The sequence below is a fragment of the Grus americana genome, chromosome 35 (assembly GCF_028858705.1).
Source record: "Grus americana isolate bGruAme1 chromosome 35, bGruAme1.mat, whole genome shotgun sequence".
Taxonomy (NCBI): domain Eukaryota; kingdom Metazoa; phylum Chordata; class Aves; order Gruiformes; family Gruidae; genus Grus; species Grus americana.
Window position 1 is genome coordinate 710928 of NC_072886.1, and position 15953 is coordinate 726880.

Genomic DNA, 15953 nt, shown 5'->3' on the forward strand with positions numbered 1-15953 from the left:
TGGTTTAGTAGACATGGTGGTGTCGGGTCAACGGTTGGACTTGATGATCTCAGAGGTCTTTTCCAACCTTCCGATTCCATGATTCTCTAATTAATGTTTGGGTTAGGGTTAGCGTCAGCCTTATGGTTAAGGTTAGGGTCAGGCTTCGGCTGTTTTTGATTGGACTGTTAGGGTAAGGTTTTGGGTGTTTTTGATTGGACCGTAAGGTTTGTAAATTTAGGGCTAGTGTAATGATTAGGGTTTGGATTCGGTTCAGCATTGGGGTCAGGTTTAGTGTCAGGGTTAGGGGTTGGGGTTTGGCCTGGGGTTACGTTGAGTCTCTGTGTTAGGGTTAGCATTAGGATTCGGGTTAGGGTCAGGTTTAGGGTATTTTTGATTGGCCCATAAGCGTTGTAAGTTTAGGGTTAGGGTTAGCTTTAGGGTTGGGGTTAAGTTCAGTGTCAGCGTTAGGGTTAGAGGTTAGGAATGGGGTCAGCCTCCGGTTAAATCTTAGTCTATTTTTCATGGAGTTAGTCTTAGGGTTATGGTCAGGATTGTGGTTAGCATTTGGGTTAGGGTCAGGGATCTTGTTAGGGTGAGGGTCAGAGTTAGGGCTAGGGTTATGGTCAGACTTAGGCTATTTTTGGCTGACTGTTAGGTTTTTAATGGTGAGGCTTCGGATTTGGCCTCAGGTTTGGGTAAGGGTCAGCTTGGGGTTTGGGTTATAGGTTAGGGTTTGATTATGGTTAGGGTCAGCCTTAAGGTTCGGGTTAGTTTAAGGGTAAGCCTTCTGGTTCGGATTAGTGTTCGGGTCAGGCCCAGGGTACCAGTCAGGGGGACGCTTAGGCTATCTTTGGTTGACCGTAAGTATCGTAAGCGTTAGGGTTCAGGTTAGGCCTCGGATTAGTGTTTGGATCAGCCTTTGGGTTAGACTTAGGGTTAGGGTTAGCTTTAGGGTTGGGGTTAGGGCCGGCTTAGGTTTCAGGCTTAAGGTTAGTGTTAAGGTTAGGGTCAGGCTTATGGTTAGGGTTAGGCCCAGGGTCACAGTTAGGGTCAGGCTTAGGTTATTTTTACTTAAACTGTGAGGGTTAGGGTTAGTGTAGGCTTTAGGGTTAGGATCAGGGTTAGGCTTCGGCTATTTGTGATTGGACTGGAATGGTTGAAATTTTAGGGTCAGTCTTACAGTTAGGGTTAGGGTTAGAGTTAGGTTTAGAGTCAGGGTAGGATTATGGCTAGGGTTAGGGTTAGGGTCAGGCTTAGGGTATTTTTGATTGGACCGTAAGGCTTGTAAGTTTAAGGTTAGGGTTAGGATAAGGATTAGGTTCCGGTTTAGGTTTAGGGTTAGGGCCAGGTTTAGGGTTAGGGTCAGGGTCAGGGTCAGGCTTCGGGTATTTTTGATTGCACCATAAAGGTTGTAAGTTGAGGGTTCGGTTTAGTTTTAGCGTCACGGTTGTGGTTAGGGGTTAGGGTTTTGGTTAGAATGGGGTAAGGCTCAAGTCTTTTTCAGGCTCTTTTTCATTAGGTCATGGTTTGGGTTTAGGGTCAGGATAAGGTTAGGACGTGGGTTCGGGTTATGCCTAGGGTTTGGGTTATGGTTAGGGTTGGGATTAGGTTGAGTGTCAGGCTTAGGGTATTTTTGATGAGACCATCAAGTTTGTAAATTTAGGGTTAGGGTTCGGGTTAGGGTCAGGGTAGGGTTAGGTCAAGGGTTAGGGTTAGGTTTAGGGTAATGGTTAGAGTTAGGGCAAGGATCAGGTTTAGGCGCAGGGTTAGGGTCAGGGTATGGTTAGTGTTGGGGTTAGGTTTAGGATTGGATTTCGGGTTGGTTTTAGGGTCAGGGTTAGGTCTTGGGTTATGGTTAGGGTCAGCCTTATGGTTAGTGTTAGGCTTAGGGTGAGGTTCAGTTTGACGGTATTTTTGATTGATTGGGCCATAAGGATTGTAAATTTAGGCTTAGGGTTAGGGTTAAGATTAGGCTTAGGATAGGTTTCGGGCTAGGGTTAGATTTCCTGTTAAGGTTAGCATTTTTGTTGGGGTTGGGGGTTAGGATTAGGATCCGAGTCGGGTTTAGAGTAAGGGTCAGGGTTAGGGTTAGGGTTGGGATTAGGGTCAGGGTTTGGGTTAGGTTTACTCTCTAGGTTAATGTTTGGGCTAGGAATCCATTTGGGTTCTGTTCAGGGTTAGGGTTAATCTTAGGGTTAGGATTAGGGTCAGGCTTTGGGTATTTTTGATTGGACTGTAAGGGTTGTAAGTTTAGGGTTGGGATTAGGTTGAGTGTCAGGCTTAGGGTATTTTCTCTTTGACCCTATGGTTTGTAAGATTGAGGTTTTGGTTAGGCTCAGGTTATTTTTTGTTATTACAGGGACCCAAGACATCTGATTGCAGTTTCGGTGCCCTCGTCCCTCTGCTCGGGCTCCATCTGCAGCTCCTGAAGGACTCTGTTCTCCCTGCAGGTCCTAGCCGATGGCTGGCAGTCCCAGGCAAGTACCTCAGATGAAGTTCTCGGGGTGGCACTGGGGGTTACGGTCAGACAGAGGAACTCTGCCTGAAAACCTAAGAAATTTTTAATATTTGAAAAAAAGGACTGCCTTTTCATCAGCTGAAAGATCAAATACTTCCAACACAATGTCAGTGGAAATTCTACATACCCAAGAAAGCAGGTTGTGAAAAAAAAAAAAAACAAACCAAAAAAACCCCAAACCCAATGGTCTGGATGGGCGGGTCCAAAGAGTTCTGGTGAATGGACTTGAATCCATTTGGTGGCCAGTCCCAGAAGCGGTGTTTCCCAGGGCTCAGTACTGGGGCCAGGTCTCCTTAATATCTTTATCAATGATCTGGACGAGGGGCTCGAGTGTGCCCTCAGTAAGTTCGCAGACGACACCAAGTTGTGCGGGAGTGTTGATCTGCTGAAAGGTAGGAAGGGTCTGCAGAGGGATCTGCACAGGCTGGATCGATGGGCTGAGACCAGCTCTATGAGGTTTACCAAGGCTCAGTGCCGGGTCCTGCACTTGGCTCACAGCAACCCCAGGCAACGCTACAGGCTTGGGAAAGAAGAGCGGCTGGAAAGCTGCCTGGCGGAAAAGGACCTGGGGCTGTTGGTCGAGCGCCGGCTGAGGATGAGCCAGCAGCGTGCGCAGGTGGCCAAGGTGGCCAACAGCACCCTGGCTTGTAGCAGAAATCGTGTGGCCAGCGGGACTAGGGCAGTGATCGTCCCCCCGTACTCGGCACTGGTGAGGCCGCACCTCGAGAACTGTGTTCAGTTTTGGGCCCCTTGCTAGAAGAACGACATGGAGCTGCTGGAGCACGTCCAGAGAAGGGCAATGCAGCGGGTGAAGGGTCTAGAGAAGAAGTCTGATGAGGAGCGGCTGAGGGAACTGGGGTTGTTTAGCCCGGAGAAGAGGAGGCTGAGGGGAGACCTGATGGCTCTCTACAGCTCCCTCAAAGGAGGTGGTAGTGAGGTGGGCGTTGGTCTCTTCACCCAACTAACTAGCAAACGGACAAGAGAAAACGGTCTCAAGTTGCGTCAGGGGAGGTTTAGATTGGCTATGAGGAAAAATTTCTTCACCGACAGAGTGGTCAGGCGTTGGAACAGGCTGCCCAGAGAGGTGCTGGAGTCACCATCCCTGGAGGCGTTCAAAAGACGCGTAGACGTGGCACTTTGGGACATGGTTTAGTAGACATGGTGGTGTCGGGTCAACGGTTGGACTTGATGATCTCAGAGGTCTTTTCCAACCTTCCGATTCCATGATTCTCTAATTAATGTTTGGGTTAGGGTTAGCGTCAGCCTTATGGTTAAGGTTAGGGTCAGGCTTCGGCTGTTTTTGATTGGACTGTTAGGGTAAGGTTTTGGGTGTTTTTGATTGGACCGTAAGGTTTGTAAATTTAGGGCTAGTGTAATGATTAGGGTTTGGATTCGGTTCAGCATTGGGGTCAGGTTTAGTGTCAGGGTTAGGGGTTGGGGTTTGGCCTGGGGTTACGGTGAGTCTCTGTGTTAGGGTTAGCATTAGGATTCGGGTTAGGGTCAGGTTTAGGGTATTTTTGATTGGCCCATAAGCGTTGTAAGTTTAGGGTTAGGGTGAGGATTAGGGTTAGGGTTAAGTTCAGTGTCAGCGTTAGGGTTAGAGGTTAGGAATGGGGTCAGCCTCCGGTTAAATCTTAGTCTATTTTTCATGGAGTTAGTCTTAGGGTTATGGTCAGGATTGTGGTTAGCATTTGGGTTAGGGTCAGGGATCTTGTTAGGGTGAGGGTCAGAGTTAGGGCTAGGGTTATGGTCAGACTTAGGCTATTTTTGGCTGACTGTTAGGTTTTTAATGGTGAGGCTTCGGATTTGGCCTCAGGTTTGGGTAAGGGTCAGCTTGGGGTTTGGGTTATAGGTTAGGGTTTGATTATGGTTAGGGTCAGCCTTAAGGTTCGGGTTAGTTTAAGGGTAAGCCTTCTGGTTCGGATTAGTGTTAGGGTCAGGCCCAGGGTACCAGTCAGGGGGACGCTTAGGCTATCTTTGGTTGACCGTAAGTATCGTAAGCGTTAGGGTTCAGGTTAGGCCTCGGATTAGTGTTTGGATCAGCCCTTGGGTTAGACTTAGGGTTAGGGTTAGCTTTAGGGTTGGGGTTAGGGCCGGCTTAGGTTTCAGGCTTAAGGTTAGTGTTAAGGTTAGGGTCAGGCTTATGGTTAGGGTTAGGCCCAGGGTCACAGTTAGGGTCAGGCTTAGGTTATTTTTACTTAAACTGTGAGGGTTAGGGTTAGCGTAGGCTTTAGGGTTAGGATCAGGGTTAGGCTTCGGCTATTTGTGATTGGACTGGAATGGTTGAAATTTTAGGGTCAGTCTTACAGTTAGGGTTAGGGTTAGAGTTAGGTTTAGAGTCAGGGTAGGATTATGGCTAGGGTTAGGGTTAGGGTCAGGCTTAGGGTATTTTTGATTGGACCGTAAGGCTTGTAAGTTTAAGGTTAGGGTTAGGATAAGGATTAGGTTCCGGTTTAGGTTTAGGGTTAGGGCCAGGTTTAGGGTTAGGGTCAGGGTCAGGGTCAGGCTTCGGGTATTTTTGATTGCACCATAAAGGTTGTAAGTTTAGGGTTCGGTTTAGTTTTAGCGTCACGGTTGTGGTTAGGGGTTAGGGTTTTGGTTAGAATGGGGTAAGGCTCAAGTCTTTTTCAGGCTCTTTTTCATTAGGTCATGGTTTGGGTTTAGGGTCAGGATAAGGTTAGGACGTGGGTTCGGGTTATGCCTAGGGTTTGGGTTATGGTTAGGGTTCGGATTAGGATTAGAGTCAGGCTTAGGGTATTTTTGATGAGACCATCAAGTTTGTAAATTTAGGGTTAGGGTTCGGGTTAGGGTCAGGGTAGGGTTAGGTCAAGGGTTAGGGTTAGGTTTAGGGTAATGGTTAGAGTTAGGGCAAGGATCAGGTTTAGGCGCAGGGTTAGGGTCAGGGTATGGTTAGTGTTGGGGTTAGGTTTAGGATTGGATTTCGGGTTGGTTTTAGGGTCAGGGTTAGGTCTTGGGTTATGGTTAGGGTCAGCCTTATGGTTAGTGTTAGGCTTAGGGTGAGGTTCAGTTTGACGGTATTTTTGATTGATTGGGCCATAAGGATTGTAAATTTAGGCTTAGGGTTAGGGTTAAGATTAGGCTTAGGATAGGTTTCGGGCTAGGGTTAGATTTCCTGTTAAGGTTAGCATTTTTGTTGGGGTTGGGGGTTAGGATTAGGATCCGAGTCGGGTTTAGAGTAAGGGTCAGGGTTAGGGTTAGGGTTGGGATTAGGGTCAGGGTTTGGGTTAGGTTTACTCTCTAGGTTAATGTTTGGGCTAGGAATCCATTTGGGTTCTGTTCAGGGTTAGGGTTAATCTTAGGGTTAGGATTAGGGTCAGGCTTTGGGTATTTTTGCTTGGACTGTAAGGGTTGTAAGTTTAGGGTTGGGATTAGGTTGAGTGTCAGGCTTAGGGTATTTTCTCTTTGACCCTATGGTTTGTAAGATTGAGGTTTTGGTTAGGCTCAGGTTATTTTTGTTATTACAGGGACCCAAGACATCTGATTGCAGTTTCGGTGCCCTCGTCCCTCTGCTCGGGCTCCATCTGCAGCTCCTGAAGGACTCTGTTCTCCCTGCAGGTCCTAGCCGATGGCTGGCAGTCCCAGGCAAGTACCTCAGATGAAGTTCTCGGGGTGGCACTGGGGGTTACGGTCAGACAGAGGAACTCTGCCTGAAAACCTAAGAAATTTTTAATATTTGAAAAAAAGGACTGCCTTTTCATCAGCTGAAAGATCAAATACTTCCAACACAATGTCAGTGGAAATTCTACATACCCAAGAAAGCAGGTTGTGTAAAAAAAAAAAACAAACCAAAAAAACCCCAAACCCAACGGTCTGGATGGGCGGGTCCAAAGAGTTCTGGTGAATGGACTTGAATCCATTTGGTGGCCAGTCCCAGAAGCGGTGTTTCCCAGGGCTCAGTACTGGGGCCAGGTCTCCTTAATATCTTTATCAATGATCTGGACGAGGGGCTCGAGTGTGCCCTCAGTAAGTTCGCAGACGACACCAAGTTGTGCGGGAGTGTTGATCTGCTGAAAGGTAGGAAGGGTCTGCAGAGGGATCTGCACAGGCTGGATCGATGGGCTGAGACCAGCTCTATGAGGTTTACCAAGGCTCAGTGCCGGGTCCTGCACTTGGCTCACAGCAACCCCAGGCAACGCTACAGGCTTGGGAAAGAAGAGCGGCTGGAAAGCTGCCTGGCGGAAAAGGACCTGGGGCTGTTGGTCGAGCGCCGGCTGAGGATGAGCCAGCAGCGTGCGCAGGTGGCCAAGGTGGCCAACAGCACCCTGGCTTGTAGCAGAAATCGTGTGGCCAGCGGGACTAGGGCAGTGATCGTCCCCCCGTACTCGGCACTGGTGAGGCCGCACCTCGAGAACTGTGTTCAGTTTTGGGCCCCTTGCTAGAAGAACGACATGGAGCTGCTGGAGCACGTCCAGAGAAGGGCAATGCAGCGGGTGAAGGGTCTAGAGAAGAAGTCTGATGAGGAGCGGCTGAGGGAACTGGGGTTGTTTAGCCCGGAGAAGAGGAGGCTGAGGGGAGACCTGATGGCTCTCTACAGCTCCCTCAAAGGAGGTGGTAGTGAGGTGGGCGTTGGTCTCTTCACCCAACTAACTAGCAAACGGACAAGAGAAAACGGTCTCAAGTTGCGTCAGGGGAGGTTTAGATTGGCTATGAGGAAAAATTTCTTCACCGACAGAGTGGTCAGGCGTTGGAACAGGCTGCCCAGAGAGGTGCTGGAGTCACCATCCCTGGAGGCGTTCAAAAGACGCGTAGACGTGGCACTTTGGGACATGGTTTAGTAGACATGGTGGTGTCGGGTCAACGGTTGGACTTGATGATCTCAGAGGTCTTTTCCAACCTTCCGATTCCATGATTCTCTAATTAATGTTTGGGTTAGGGTTAGCGTCAGCCTTATGGTTAAGGTTAGGGTCAGGCTTCGGCTGTTTTTGATTGGACTGTTAGGGTAAGGTTTTGGGTGTTTTTGATTGGACCGTAAGGTTTGTAAATTTAGGGCTAGTGTAATGATTAGGGTTTGGATTCGGTTCAGCATTGGGGTCAGGTTTAGTGTCAGGGTTAGGGGTTGGGGTTTGGCCTGGGGTTACGGTGAGTCTCTGTGTTAGGGTTAGCATTAGGATTCGGGTTAGGGTCAGGTTTAGGGTATTTTTGATTGGCCCATAAGCGTTGTAAGTTTAGGGTTAGGGTTAGGATTAGGGTTAGGGTTAGGTTCATGGTTGGGGTTAAGTTCAGTGTCAGCGTTAGGGTTAGAGGTTAGGAATGGGTTCAGCCTCCGGTTAAATCTTAGTCTATTTTTCATGGAGTTAGTCTTAGGGTTATGGTCAGGATTCTGGTTAGCATTTGGGTTAGGGTCAGGGATCTTGTTAGGGTGAGGGTCGGAGTTAGGGCTAGGGTTATGGTCAGACTTAGGCTATTTTTTGGCTGACTGTTAGGTTTTTAATGGTGAGGCTTAGGATTTGGCCTCAGGTTTGGGTAAGGGTCAGCTTGGGGTTTGGGTTATAGGTTAGGGTTTGATTATGGTTAGGGTCAGCCTTAAGGTTCGGGTTAGTTTAAGGGTAAGCCTTCTGGTTCGGATTAGTGTTCGGGTCAGGCCCAGGGTACCAGTCAGGGGGACGCTTAGGCTATCTTTGGTTGACCGTAAGTATCGTAAGCGTTAGGGTTCAGGTTAGGCCTCGGATTAGTGTTTGGATCAGCCTTTGGGTTAGACTTAGGGTTAGGGTTAGCTTTAGGGTTGGGGTTAGGGCCGGGTTAGGTTTCAGGCTTAAGGTTAGTGTTAAGGTTAGGGTCAGGCTTATGGTTAGGGTTAGGCCCAGGGTCACAGTTAGGGTCAGGCTTAGGTTATTTTTACTTAAACTGTGAGGGTTAGGGTTAGTGTAGGCTTTAGGGTTAGGATCAGGGTTAGGCTTCGGCTATTTGTGATTGGACTGGAATGGTTGAAATTTTAGGGTCAGTCTTACAGTTAGGGTTAGGGTTAGAGCTAGGTTTAGAGTCAGGGTAGGATTATGGCTTGGGTTAGGGTTAGGGTCAGGCTTAGGGTATTTTTGATTGGACCGTAAGGCTTGTAAGTTTAAGGTTAGGGTTAGGATAAGGATTAGGTTCCGGTTTAGGGTTAGGGCCAGGTTTAGGGTTAGGGTCAGGGTCAGGCTTCGGGTATTTTTGATTGCACCATAAAGGTTGTAAGTTGAGGGTTCGGTTTAGTTTTAGCGTCACGGTTGTGGTTAGGGGTTAGGGTTTTGGTTAGAATGGGGTAAGGCTCAAGTCTTTTTCAGGCTCTTTTTCATTAGGTCATGGTTTGGGTTTAGGGTCAGGATAAGGTTAGGACGTGGGTTCGGGTTATGCCTAGAGTTTGGGTTATGGTTATGGTTCGGATTAGGATTAGAGTCAGGCTTAGGGTATTTTTGATGAGACCATCAAGTTTGTAAATTTAGGGTTAGGGTTAGGGTTAGGGTCAGGGTAGGGTTAGGTCAAGGGTTAGGGTTAGGTTTAGGGTAATGGTTAGAGTTAGGGCAAGGATCAGGTTTAGGCGCAGGGTTAGGGTCAGGGTATGGTTAGTGTTGGGGGTTAGGTTTAGGATTGGATTTCGGGTTGGTTTTAGGGTCAGGGTTAGGTCTTGGGTTATGGTTAGGGTCAGCCTTATGGTTAGTGTTAGGCTTAGGGTGAGGTTCAGTTTGACGGTATTTTTGATTGATTGGGCCATAAGGATTGTAAATTTAGGCTTAGGGTTAGGGTTAAGATTAGGCTTAGGATAGGGTTCGGGCTAGGGTTAGATTTCCTGTTAAGGTTAGCATTTTTGTTGGGGTTGGGGGTTAGGATTAGGATCCGAGTCGGGTTTAGAGTAAGGGTCAGGGTTAGGGGTTAGGGTTGGGATTAGGGTCAGGGTTTGGGTTAGGTTTACTCTCTAGGTTAATGTTTGGGCTAGGAATCCATTTGGGTTCTGTTCAGGGTTAGGGTTAATCTTAGGGTTAGGATTAGGGTCAGGCTTTGGGTATTTTTGCTTGGACTGTAAGGGTTGTAAGTTTAGGGTTGGGATTAGGTTGAGTGTCAGGCTTAGGGTATTTTCTCTTTGACCCTATGGTTTGTAAGATTGAGGTTTTGGTTAGGCTCAGGTTATTTTTTGTTATTACAGGGACCCAAGACATCTGATTGCAGTTTCGGTGCCCTCGTCCCTCTGCTCGGGCTCCATCTGCAGCTCCTGAAGGACTCTGTTCTCCCTGCAGGTCCTAGCCGATGGCTGGCAGTCCCAGGCAAGTACCTCAGATGAAGTTCTCGGGGTGGCACTGGGGGTTACGGTCAGACAGAGGAACTCTGCCTGAAAACCTAAGATATTTTTAATATTTGAAAAAAAGGACTGCCTTTTCATCAGCTGAAAGATCAAATACTTCCAACACAATGTCAGTGGAAATTCTACATACCCAAGAAACCAGGTTGTGTAAAAAAAAAAAACAAAAAAAAAAACCCCAAACCCAATGGTCTGGATGGGCGGGTCCAAAGAGTTCTGGTGAATGGACTTGAATCCATTTGGTGGCCAGTCCCAGAAGCGGTGTTTCCCAGGGCTCAGTACTGGGGCCAGGTCTCCTTAATATCTTTATCAATGATCTGGACGAGGGGCTCGAGTGTGCCCTCAGTAAGTTCGCAGACGACACCAAGTTGTGCGGGAGTGTTGATCTGCTGAAAGGTAGGAAGGGTCTGCAGAGGGATCTGCACAGGCTGGATCGATGGGCTGAGACCAGCTCTATGAGGTTTACCAAGGCTCAGTGCCGGGTCCTGCACTTGGCTCACAGCAACCCCAGGCAACGCTACAGGCTTGGGAAAGAAGAGCGGCTGGAAAGCTGCCTGGCGGAAAAGGACCTGGGGCTGTTGGTCGAGCGCCGGCTGAGGATGAGCCAGCAGCGTGCGCAGGTGGCCCAGGTGGCCAACAGCACCCTGGCTTGTAGGAGAAATCGTGTGGCCAGCGGGACTAGGGCAGTGATCGTCCCCCCGTAGTCAGCACTGGTGAGGCCGCACCTCGAGAACTGTGTTCAGTTTTGGGCCCCTTGCTAGAAGAACGACATGGAGGTGCTGGAGCACGTCCAGAGAAGGGCAATGCAGCGGGTGAAGGGTCTAGAGAAGAAGTCTGATGAGGAGCGGCTGAGGGAACTGGGGTTGTTTAGCCCGGAGAAGAGGAGGCTGAGGGGAGACCTGATGGCTCTCTACAGCTCCCTCAAAGGAGGTGGTAGTGAGGTGGGCGTTGGTCTCTTCACCCAACTAACTAGCAAACGGACAAGAGAAAACGGTCTCAAGTTGCGTCAGGGGAGGTTTAGATTGGCTATGAGGAAAAATTTCTTCACCGACAGAGTGGTCAGGCGTTGGAACAGGCTGCCCAGAGAGGTGCTGGAGTCACCATCCCTGGAGGCGTTCAAAAGACGCGTAGACGTGGCACTTTGGGACATGGTTTAGTAGACATGGTGGTGTCGGGTCAACGGTTGGACTTGATGATCTCAGAGGTCTTTTCCAACCTTCCGATTCCATGATTCTCTAATTAATGTTTGGGTTAGGGTTAGCGTCAGCCTTATGGTTAAGGTTAGGGTCAGGCTTCGGCTGTTTTTGATTGGACTGTTAGGGTAAGGTTTTGGGTGTTTTTGATTGGACCGTAAGGTTTGTAAATTTAGGGCTAGTGTAATGATTAGGGTTTGGATTCGGTTCAGCATTGGGGTCAGGTTTAGTGTCAGGGTTAGGGGTTGGGGTTTGGCCTGGGGTTACGGTGAGTCTCTGTGTTAGGGTTAGCATTAGGATTCGGGTTAGGGTCAGGTTTAGGGTATTTTTGATTGGCCCATAAGCGTTGTAAGTTTAGGGTTAGGGTTAGGATTAGGGTTAGGGTTAGGTTCATGGTTGGGGTTAAGTTCAGTGTCAGCGTTAGGGTTAGAGGTTAGGAATGGGGTCAGCCTCCGGTTAAATCTTAGTCTATTTTTCATGGAGTTAGTCTTAGGGTTATGGTCAGGATTCTGGTTAGCATTTGGGTTAGGGTCAGGGATCTTGTTAGGGTGAGGGTCGGAGTTAGGGCTAGGGTTATGGTCAGACTTAGGCTATTTTTGGCTGACTGTTAGGTTTTTAATGGTGAGGCTTAGGATTTGGCCTCAGGTTTGGGTAAGGGTCAGCTTGGGGTTTGGGTTATAGGTTAGGGTTTGATTATGGTTAGGGTCAGCCTTAAGGTTCGGGTTAGTTTAAGGGTAAGCCTTCTGGTTCGGATTAGTGTTCGGGTCAGGCCCAGGGTACCAGTCAGGGGGACGCTTAGGCTATCTTTGGTTGACCGTAAGTATCGTAAGCGTTAGGGTTCAGGTTAGGCCTCGGATTAGTGTTTGGATCAGCCTTTGGGTTAGACTTAGGGTTAGGGTTAGCTTTAGGGTTGGGGTTAGGGCCGGGTTAGGTTTCAGGCTTAAGGTTAGTGTTAAGGTTAGGGTCAGGCTTATGGTTAGGGTTAGGCCCAGGGTCACAGTTAGGGTCAGGCTTAGGTTATTTTTACTTAAACTGTGAGGGTTAGGGTTAGTGTAGGCTTTAGGGTTAGGATCAGGGTTAGGCTTCGGCTATTTGTGATTGGACTGGAATGGTTGAAATTTTAGGGTCAGTCTTACAGTTAGGGTTAGGGTTAGAGCTAGGTTTAGAGTCAGGGTAGGATTATGGCTAGGGTTAGGGTTAGGGTCAGGCTTAGGGTATTTTTGATTGGACCGTAAGGCTTGTAAGTTTAAGGTTAGGGTTAGGATAAGGATTAGGTTCCGGTTTAGGGTTAGGGCCAGGTTTAGGGTTAGGGTCAGGGTCAGGGTCAGGCTTCGGGTATTTTTGATTGCACCATAAAGGTTGTAAGTTGAGGGTTCGGTTTAGTTTTAGCGTCACGGTTGTGGTTAGGGGTTAGGGTTTTGGTTAGAATGGGGTAAGGCTCAAGTCTTTTTCAGGCTCTTTTTCATTAGGTCATGGTTTGGGTTTAGGGTCAGGATAAGGTTAGGACGTGGGTTCGGGTTATGCCTAGAGTTTGGGTTATGGTTATGGTTCGGATTAGGATTAGAGTCAGGCTTAGGGTATTTTTGATGAGACCATCAAGTTTGTAAATTTAGGGTTAGGGTTCGGGTTAGGGTCAGGGTAGGGTTAGGTCAAGGGTTAGGGTTAGGTTTAGGGTAATGGTTAGAGTTAGGGCAAGGATCAGGTTTAGGCGCAGGGTTAGGGTCAGGGTATGGTTAGTGTTGGGGTTAGGTTTAGGATTGGATTTCGGGTTGGTTTTAGGGTCAGGGTTAGGTCTTGGGTTATGGTTAGGGTCAGCCTTATGGTTAGTGTTAGGCTTAGGGTGAGGTTCAGTTTGACGGTATTTTTGATTGATTGGGCCATAAGGATTGTAAATTTAGGCTTAGGGTTAGGGTTAAGATTAGGCTTAGGATAGGTTTCGGGCTAGGGTTAGATTTCCTGTTAAGGTTAGCATTTTTGTTGGGGTTGGGGGTTAGGATTAGGATCCGAGTCGGGTTTAGAGTAAGGGTCAGGGTTAGGGTTAGGGTTGGGATTAGGGTCAGGGTTTGGGTTAGGTTTACTCTCTAGGTTAATGTTTGGGCTAGGAATCCATTTGGGTTCTGTTCAGGGTTAGGGTTAATCTTAGGGTTAGGATTAGGGTCAGGCTTTGGGTATTTTTGCTTGGACTGTAAGGGTTGTAAGTTTAGGGTTGGGATTAGGTTGAGTGTCAGGCTTAGGGTATTTTCTCTTTGACCCTATGGTTTGTAAGATTGAGGTTTTGGTTAGGCTCAGGTTATTTTTTGTTATTACAGGGACCCAAGACATCTGATTGCAGTTTCGGTGCCCTCGTCCCTCTGCTCGGGCTCCATCTGCAGCTCCTGAAGGACTCTGTTCTCCCTGCAGGTCCTAGCCGATGGCTGGCAGTCCCAGGCAAGTACCTCAGGTGAAGTTCTCGGGGTGGCACTGGGGGTTACGGTCAGACAGAGGAACTCTGCCTGAAAACCTAAGATATTTTTAATATTTGAAAAAAAGGACTGCCTTTTCATCAGCTGAAAGATCAAATACTTCCAACACAATGTCAGTGGAAATTCTACATACCCAAGAAACCAGGTTGTGTAAAAAAAAAAACCAAAACCAAAAAACCCCAAACCCAACGGTCTGGATGGGCGGGTCCAAAGAGTTCTGGTGAATGGACTTGAATCCATTTGGTGGCCAGTCCCAGAAGCGGTGTTTCCCAGGGCTCAGTACTGGGGCCAGGTCTCCTTAATATCTTTATCAATGATCTGGACGAGGGGCTCGAGTGTGCCCTCAGTAAGTTCGCAGACGACACCAAGTTGTGCGGGAGTGTTGATCTGCTGAAAGGTAGGAAGGGTCTGCAGAGGGATCTGCACAGGCTGGATCGATGGGCTGAGACCAGCTCTATGAGGTTTACCAAGGCTCAGTGCCGGGTCCTGCACTTGGCTCACAGCAACCCCAGGCAACGCTACAGGCTTGGGAAAGAAGAGCGGCTGGAAAGCTGCCTGGCGGAAAAGGACCTGGGGCTGTTGGTCGAGCGCCGGCTGAGGATGAGCCAGCAGCGTGCGCAGGTGGCCCAGGTGGCCAACAGCACCCTGGCTTGTAGGAGAAATCGTGTGGCCAGCGGGACTAGGGCAGTGATCGTCCCCCCGTAGTCAGCACTGGTGAGGCCGCACCTCGAGAACTGTGTTCAGTTTTGGGCCCCTTGCTAGAAGAACGACATGGAGGTGCTGGAGCACGTCCAGAGAAGGGCAATGCAGCGGGTGAAGGGTCTAGAGAAGAAGTCTGATGAGGAGCGGCTGAGGGAACTGGGGTTGTTTAGCCCGGAGAAGAGGAGGCTGAGGGGAGACCTGATGGCTCTCTACAGCTCCCTCAAAGGAGGTGGTAGTGAGGTGGGCGTTGGTCTCTTCACCCAACTAACTAGCAAACGGACAAGAGAAAACGGTCTCAAGTTGCGTCAGGGGAGGTTTAGATTGGCTATGAGGAAAAATTTCTTCACCGACAGAGTGGTCAGGCGTTGGAACAGGCTGCCCAGAGAGGTGCTGGAGTCACCATCCCTGGAGGCGTTCAAAAGACGCGTAGACGTGGCACTTTGGGACATGGTTTAGTAGACATGGTGGTGTCGGGTCAACGGTTGGACTTGATGATCTCAGAGGTCTTTTCCAACCTTCCGATTCCATGATTCTCTAATTAATGTTTGGGTTAGGGTTAGCGTCAGCCTTATGGTTAAGGTTAGGGTCAGGCTTCGGCTGTTTTTGATTGGACTGTTAGGGTAAGGTTTTGGGTGTTTTTGATTGGACCGTAAGGTTTGTAAATTTAGGGCTAGTGTAATGATTAGGGTTTGGATTCGGTTCAGCATTGGGGTCAGGTTTAGTGTCAGGGTTAGGGGTTGGGGTTTGGCCTGGGGTTACGGTGAGTCTCTGTGTTAGGGTTAGCATTAGGATTCGGGTTAGGGTCAGGTTTAGGGTATTTTTGATTGGCCCATAAGCGTTGTAAGTTTAGGGTTAGGGTTAGGATTAGGGTTAGGTTCATGGTTGGGGTTAAGTTCAGTGTCAGCGTTAGGGTTAGAGGTTAGGAATGGGGTCAGCCTCCGGTTAAATCTTAGTCTATTTTTCATGGAGTTAGTCTTAGGGTTATGGTCAGGATTGTGGTTAGCATTTGGGTTAGGGTCAGGGATCTTGTTAGGGTGAGGGTCGGAGTTAGGGCTAGGGTTATGGTCAGACTTAGGCTATTTTTGGCTGACTGTTAGGTTTTTAATGGTGAGGCTTAGGATTTGGCCTCAGGTTTGGGTAAGGGTCAGCTTGGGGTTTGGGTTATAGGTTAGGGTTTGATTATGGTTAGGGTCAGCCTTAAGGTTCGGGTTAGTTTAAGGGTAAGCCTTCTGGTTCGGATTAGTGTTCGGGTCAGGCCCAGGGTACCAGTCAGGGGGACGCTTAGGCTATCTTTGGTTGACCGTAAGTATCGTAAGCGTTAGGGTTCAGGTTAGGCCTCGGATTAGTGTTTGGATCAGCCTTTGGGTTAGACTTAGGGTTAGGGTTAGCTTTAGGGTTGGGGTTAGGTCCGGGTTAGGTTTCAGGCTTAAGGTTAGTGTTAAGGTTAGGGTCAGGCTTATGGTTAGGGTTAGGCCCAGGGTCACAGTTAGGGTCAGGCTTAGGTTATTTTTACTTAAACTGTGAGGGTTAGGGTTAGTGTAGGCTTTAGGGTTAGGATCAGGGTTAGGCTTCAGCTATTTGTGATTGGACTGGAATGGTTGAAATTTTAGGGTCAGTCTTACAGTTAGGGTTAGGGTTAGAGCTAGGTTTAGAGTCAGGGTAGGATTATGGCTAGGGTTAGGGTTAGGGTCAGGCTTAGGGTATTTTTGATTGGACCGTAAGGCTTGTAAGTTTAAGGTTAGGGTTAGGATAAGGATTAGGTTCCGGTTTAGGGTTAGGGTTAGGGCCAGGTTTAGGGTTAGGGT